Here is a 6,601-nt window from a genome sequence, read left to right on the forward strand (position 1 = left end):
CCCAGAATCCCCATGGCCCAGGGATCTCCCCGATCCCGGGCCTCCTCCTGGGCATCTCCTCAATCCCATCCCCCGGTGCCAGTCCCCGCACCCCGGTGTCCCCTCGCCGGGTCACTACTCGACGCGGAGGAGGCGGAGCCCGAGTCTCGGCCGCCGGGTGGCTGCTACGCTGCGGCGCCGCAGTTCTGGCTGGGATGCCCCAGCTCGTCTGTGTTCCCACACCCGAGAAACCACACTCGCTAGCGCTCTAAATTGGTGCTGGAATTCAGGAAAGAGGGCGTCTTTCCTCAGCCTCCTAGCCCTGGAACCATACTGGAGAAACGAGGTCTTTAGCGATGCGGAGTCCCCATCTCGCTGTGACCTCGTGGCGCAATGGTAGCGCGTCTGACTCCAGATCAGAAGGTTGCGTGTTCAAGTCACGTCGGGGTCAATGTTGGGTTTTTTTCTTTCTTAACTGTAGAGGACTGGAAGGAGCGGAATGAAAGTCATAAATGAGAAATTAAGCCCCCTGCAAGATATGTTGTCCTTCCAACGCAACTGAAAGCAACTCCTTTTTTCCCTTCCCTGGGAATAAAAACGCCGTTCCTTTCCGAGGGAGGGGCAGCACCAACCCTCGGAGCGAACCCCGAGGGAGCCGGAAGCCACCCAGCCCGGTCGCAGGGAGGGCGCCCCGCCCGCCACTCCCACTTCCACTTCTGCCCGCCCCCGACTCACCTGGGCTCTCACCTGGAAGGGGTCCCTCGCGTCCCGGAAGTGGGCTCCCCACCCTAAGGACTGGTGTCTTTTGCATCTCCGTCTTCTCCCTGCCTGCCTTGAACTTCTCTTTTATTGTCTGCTGCACTTTCAGGGATTCCTAGTCTCAGTGATGGTCTCTCTGGTGGTCCTTTCTCTGACACCTGAATTGACACCTCATTCTCAGCAGGTCTATGATTCGGCCACAGCCGTAAAGCCTGGATATTCACTTCAATGTTGTCTAACAGTTGTTACCATGTATTATATCTAGTTGGAGGGTTCATAGGATCTAATGTTACAAAACATGATGTTCAGGTCTGAATTCTCTCCACCTGCGTGGTCCAAAAGCCCCAGGCCAAGAAATTACAGTTTCCCAGGTTAGGAGACCCCACAGATGCTGGCAGAAGTTGAGGTAAATACTCTCTGAGAGAAATACATCCTCACAACAGGCCTTTTAGTTTTCCCACATATAAAGTCCCAGTCGAAATTTACTCATAATACATTTTAAAGGAAAATAAAGTCTGTGAAGCTGATTCTGCTGTCCACTGTTTTTGAAAAACAGCAGAATCAGATCCACAGATTCCAGTATGGAGATTATCAGATATTGAATACCCAACAGATATGTTTAATCTTTTTCAAAAAATAAAAGAGGAGACCAAAAAGTTAACTAGAGAACAATAAACAATAAAAATATATGTGTAAATAACTAAAAACAAAATTCTAGCAATGAAAGATTTAATACTTGAAGTTAGAAACACAATGGATATATCTAACAGCAGATTAGACTGAGTTGAAAAAAGAATAAAATGGAATATTGTGGTGATTCAAAATATGTGGTCAGGCATGACTAAATATACAAATTGAAAACTACTCGACCATATTATAAAAATAGAGGGTCAGGCATGGTAGCTCATGCCTGTAATCCCAGCACTTTGGGAGGCCCAGGAGGGAGGATCTCTTGAGCCCAAGAGTTCAAGACCAGCCTGAACAACATGGTGAGACCCCATCTCGGAAGTAGTGGTGCACTGCTGTGGTCCCAGCTACTCAGGAGGCTGTGGCAGGAGGATCACTTGAGCCCAGGAGCTCAGGAGGCTGCAGTGAGCCATGATCACACCACTGCACTCCAGCCTCGGCAACAGAGTGAGACCCTGTCTCAAAAACAAAACAAAAAAAGTAGGCTGGACGGATCACCTGTGGTCGGGAGTTCGAGACCAGCCTGACCAACATGGAGAAACCCCATCTCTACTAAAAATACAAAATTAGCCAGGCGTGGTGGCACATGCCTGTAATCCCAGCTACTCAGGAGGCTGGGGCAGAAGAATCGCTTGAACCCAGGAAGCAGAGGTTGCGGAGAGCCAAGATCATGCCATTGCACTCCAGCCTGGGCAACAAGAGTGAAACTCTGTCTCAAAAAAAAAAAAAAAAAAAAAAGTCAAGGAATTATGTTTTGGTATAAAATTCTTTGATTTCTTTTAGGGCCTGCTGTCTGTCACGTTGGTATCTTATTGCTACGAAAAGTCAGTCTTAAGGTCTCTGTTTCTTTCTTTCTCTTTCTTTTCTTTTCTTTTTTTTTTTTTTTTTGAGACAGAGTTTCGCTCCTGTTGCCCAGGCTGCAGGATTTCTGCAACCTTCGCCTCCTGGGTTCAAGCGACTCTCTTGCCTCAGCCTCCCAAGTAGCTGGGATTACAGGCGTGGTGCACCACTACGCCTGGCTAATTTTGTATTTTTAGTAGAGATGGGGTTTCACTATTTTGGTCAGGCTGGTCTCGAATTCCTGACCTCAGATGATCCACCGGCCTCCCAAAGTGCTGGGATTACAGGCATGAGCCACTACGCCAGGCCAAGGTCTCTATTTAAAATTGGTGCTGGTCAACTGTGCCTGAATTCCAAAGGGAGGAAGGTATAAGGAAGCACGACCACCCATTCCCACCACGGCCTGAACTTGTATTTCAGGTTTACTTTAGAAATGCGCTTGGCGGAGAGCAGGGGTCCGTTCCGTTGTTTGGGGGGCCTAGGAATTTTTTTGTTTTGTTTTTGTGACGAAGTCTCGCTCAGTGGCCCAGGCTGGAGTGCAGTGGTGTGATCTCAGCTCACTGCAAGCTCCGCCTCCCGGGTTCACGCCATTTTCCTGCCTCAGCCTCCCGAGTAGCTGGGACTACAGGCGCCCACCACCACGCCTGGCCAATTTTTTGTATTTTTAGTAGAGACGCGGTTTCACCGTGTTAGCCAGGGTAGTCTCAATCTCACCTCGTGATCCACCCGCCTTGGCCTCCCAAAGTGCTAGGATTACAGGCGTGAGCCACCGCGCCCGGCCTGGGGAGCCTAGGATTTTTAGTTTACACCACATACTGGCATCCTTGGCTCCAGAGGGGAGGAATGAGCTTGGGCTTCAGAACTGAGAATGTTCCTATCAGAATCTGTTCCTTCAATGGGCTAAAGCCTGAGCACACGTCACCAAAGCTGGAGAAATAAGCGGCACAAGCCAAGATCTGGAACCCACCTTCTGTTCCTCCCACGCGCCATCTGAACTTGATACTCAACATGAGAAATTCCTTAGCGTCAGCCCCACTCCCACCTCAGAGGAGGGGCAGCCTCCCTCAGGGGGGACTTCAGCCCCAGGGACACTGCCTGGCCAGGCCTGGGTGAAGAGTCCTCACGACCTCATTCCCTGGAGCCGCCTGTGGGAGAGAGAACTCTAGAAGCTGAGTGTCAGAAAGAAACCGGGTGATCTCAGCCTAGTTCGTGCTCCAGGGGATACACAAAACTGACAGTGGCTGGGAATAGAAGCAAAAAGTGTCCAGAGCGGATTACAGAACTGGAAGGTCCCATTTGCATAAAACAGACAGAATGCCAGGGACCCACAGACTCCCACTCACACAGGACTAGAAAGGAACACGCCAAAACATTAGTGATAATGATCTCTGGGTGGCAAGATAACAGATTTTTAAAAAAATCTTTTTGCCTGTGTTTTATTATTTTAAAGCAACAAACAGTAAAGAATAGTAGTAAATGTTCCAGCCTACAGTGAGAGGACCTGGCCAGAAATCCTGACTCCTGCCCTGATTAGTTGTGTGGCCTAGGACAGTTTATTTAAACTCTCAGTCCCCAACTTCATCAGTAAAATGGGAATAATAATGGTCCCCATCTTACAGGGCAAATAAGAGAATTCAGTGAATGGATTAGAGTTCACACTGCATGAGTGAACACAGAGAGCTTCAAACAGTGCCTGGCATATGGCAAACACCATAGACGCTGGCGTTGTGTTCACCATTACTCTGTAAACCAAAAATAAAATTCTGACCAGGTGTGGTGGCTCACAGCTGTAATTCCAACACTTTGGGATACCAAGGCAGGAAGATCGCTGGAGCCCAGGAGTTTGAGACCAGTCTGAGCAACATAGAAAGACCTCATCTCTACAAATAATAATTTAAAAAATTAGCTAGGTGTGGTGGCATGCACCTGTAGTCCCAGCTATACTCAGGAGGCTGAGGTGGGAGGACTGCTTGAGCCCAGGAGGTGAAGGCTGCAGTAAGCCATGATCATACTGCTATACTCCAGCCTGGGTGACAGAGCAAGGCCCTGTCTCAAAATAAATACAAAATAGTAAAATAAAAATGTCTAAGCTCTCCAACTGACTGGCAGACACGCCCCATTACCTACCTCTGCCACCTCCTCAGCCAAGGACGTTCCAAACCTGAAAATCTAGTTCAGGCCATGATGGGAAGAGGAGTCTACATGCCTCATGATACCCTTCTCCCTTTGGAATTCAGGTACAATGGACCAATATTAATGTTAAAATAAAGATCTGGCAGGGCACAGTGGCTCATGCCTGTAATCCCAGCACTTTGGGAGGCCAAGGCAGGTGGATCACCTGAGGTCAGGAGTTTGAAACCAGCCTGGCCAACATGGTGAAACCCCATCTCTACTAATTAGCCAGGCATGGTGGCCGGCACCTGTGATCCCAGCTACTTGGGAGGCTGAGGCAGGAGAGTTGCTTGAACCCAGGAGGCAGAGGTTGCAGTGAGCCGAGATCAGGCCACTGCACTCCAGCCTGGGCAACAAGAGCAAAACTCCATCTCAAAATAAATAAATAAATAAAAATAAATAATAATAATAATAATAAAATAAAGATCTTGAGACTGACAAAACAATGTCTTTATAGGTACCAAATTCCAACCTGACTCTAGTATAGCATCACATGACAGATAGCATATATATATATATATATATATATATATATATATGTATATATTTTTTTTTTTTTTTAAGACAGAGTTTCACTCATCACCCAGGCTGGAGTGTAATGGTGTGATCTCAGCTCACTGCAACCTCTGCATCCCGGGTTCAAGAGATTCTCCTGCCTCAGCCTCCTGAGTAGCTAGGATTACAGGCACGTGCCACCATGCCTGGCTAATTTTTGTATCTTTAGTAGAGATGGGGTTTCACCATATTGGCCAGGCTGGTCTTGAACTCCTGACCTCAAGTGATCCACCCACATCGGCCTCCCAAACTGCTGGGATTACAGGTGTGAGGCACCATGCCCGGCCCCAGAATATATATTTTTTGACATATTTTGAAAAGGCCCTGCAAAGCTGTCTCTTGTAGAGGAAATTTACATCCTGTAGAGAATCCCCCTCCCTTTCCAGGTCTTTTTCCTGGTCCAGGAGAGATTAACTAAGAGTCTGGTACCTTTTCAGGCCTGATAAGAGCTCTAAAGCCCACTTCCCGGTGGCTTCCTCTGCATGAAAAGAATCTTGATCTCCACAACCCCCTATCCCCAGATACTCCTTTCTATTGATGCCAGGTTTTTAGATCATAACTTAACTCTTTCAACCAATTGCCAATCAGAAAATCTTGGAATCCGCCTATGACCTGGCAGCTTCAATCCACCCCCATCACTCCCAGCTCTCACTCCCCTCTTTGAGTTATCCTGTCTTTCCATACAGAACCAGTGTACACCTTACATGTATAGATTGATGTCTGCAAGTTCTGTCCCCTTAAAATATATAAAATCACACTGTGACCCAACCACCTTGGGCACATATTCTCAGGACCTCCTGGGGCTGTGTCACAAGTTGTGGTCCTCACATTTGGCTCAGAATAAATCTCTTCCAATATTCTCCAGAGTATGGCTCTTTTTGACAGTAGCTCTTCTAGAATTATTAATATTTCCAAGGCTAAAAAACTCATCACTAGATCAGTCAGCAAAAGAAGATTATGTAAGTTCAGAACTTAGACCAAGACTGTGTTCCACTGTCACCCAGCTCCAAGACAGGACCCGGTGATTCTGTGACCTGCGTGCTGTGATGGATCATTCAAATGCACAACAGGCTCCTGAGGCCATCACAGGCCGCCTGGCTCTTGTCAGACCCTCCTGGTGGGGGGATTTTTGACCACAGTTAGCAAGGGATAGAGCAAAGGACAGTTTCGCTATCTAAAAAGCAAAATCTCAGAACACCGGCAGAGGGCGCAAATGGTAAGCCCAGGAATCACAGGGACGTCCCTGCGAACATCTTTTTCCTCCGACATAGAACTAATTAACTTTGTACTAGGGTATTCTCTAAAATAATTTCTGGAAAACCATGTAACCCTTGTACATTTTCTAAGTGGTAATAAAACATTTTCACCATAATTAAAAATAGTTGCAAGGGCTGGCATATCACAAATAGTAACATTTAAAAATAAAACGGTTACATCATTGTTTTAAATATATCCAATGACATATACACACCACAATTTGATACTGTCACCCATTTTTAAAAAATACATGAACAAGCTCTTCCTTAACAGTCAGAAAATTTCATCTTTCCTTTTTCTCTTCATATTTCCATTCCTTCCCCCCATCAATTTGTAATATACTTTTATGCTG

At 46.9% G+C, this 6,601-nt stretch overlaps 1 non-coding gene across 1 annotated transcript; it reads left to right on the forward strand.

The window, feature by feature from the left end:
• Nucleotides 1–358: 358 nt before the first annotated feature.
• Nucleotides 359–430, forward strand: TRNAW-CCA (transfer RNA tryptophan (anticodon CCA)). The gene has a single exon. It is a non-coding gene; the product is annotated as a tRNA-Trp (tRNA).
• The last annotated feature ends 6,171 nt before the right edge of the window (nt 431–6,601 follow it).

The sequence above is a fragment of the Pongo abelii genome, chromosome 19, assembly GCF_028885655.2.
Source record: "Pongo abelii isolate AG06213 chromosome 19, NHGRI_mPonAbe1-v2.0_pri, whole genome shotgun sequence".
In the NCBI taxonomy this organism is placed as follows: Eukaryota; Metazoa; Chordata; class Mammalia; order Primates; family Hominidae; genus Pongo; species Pongo abelii.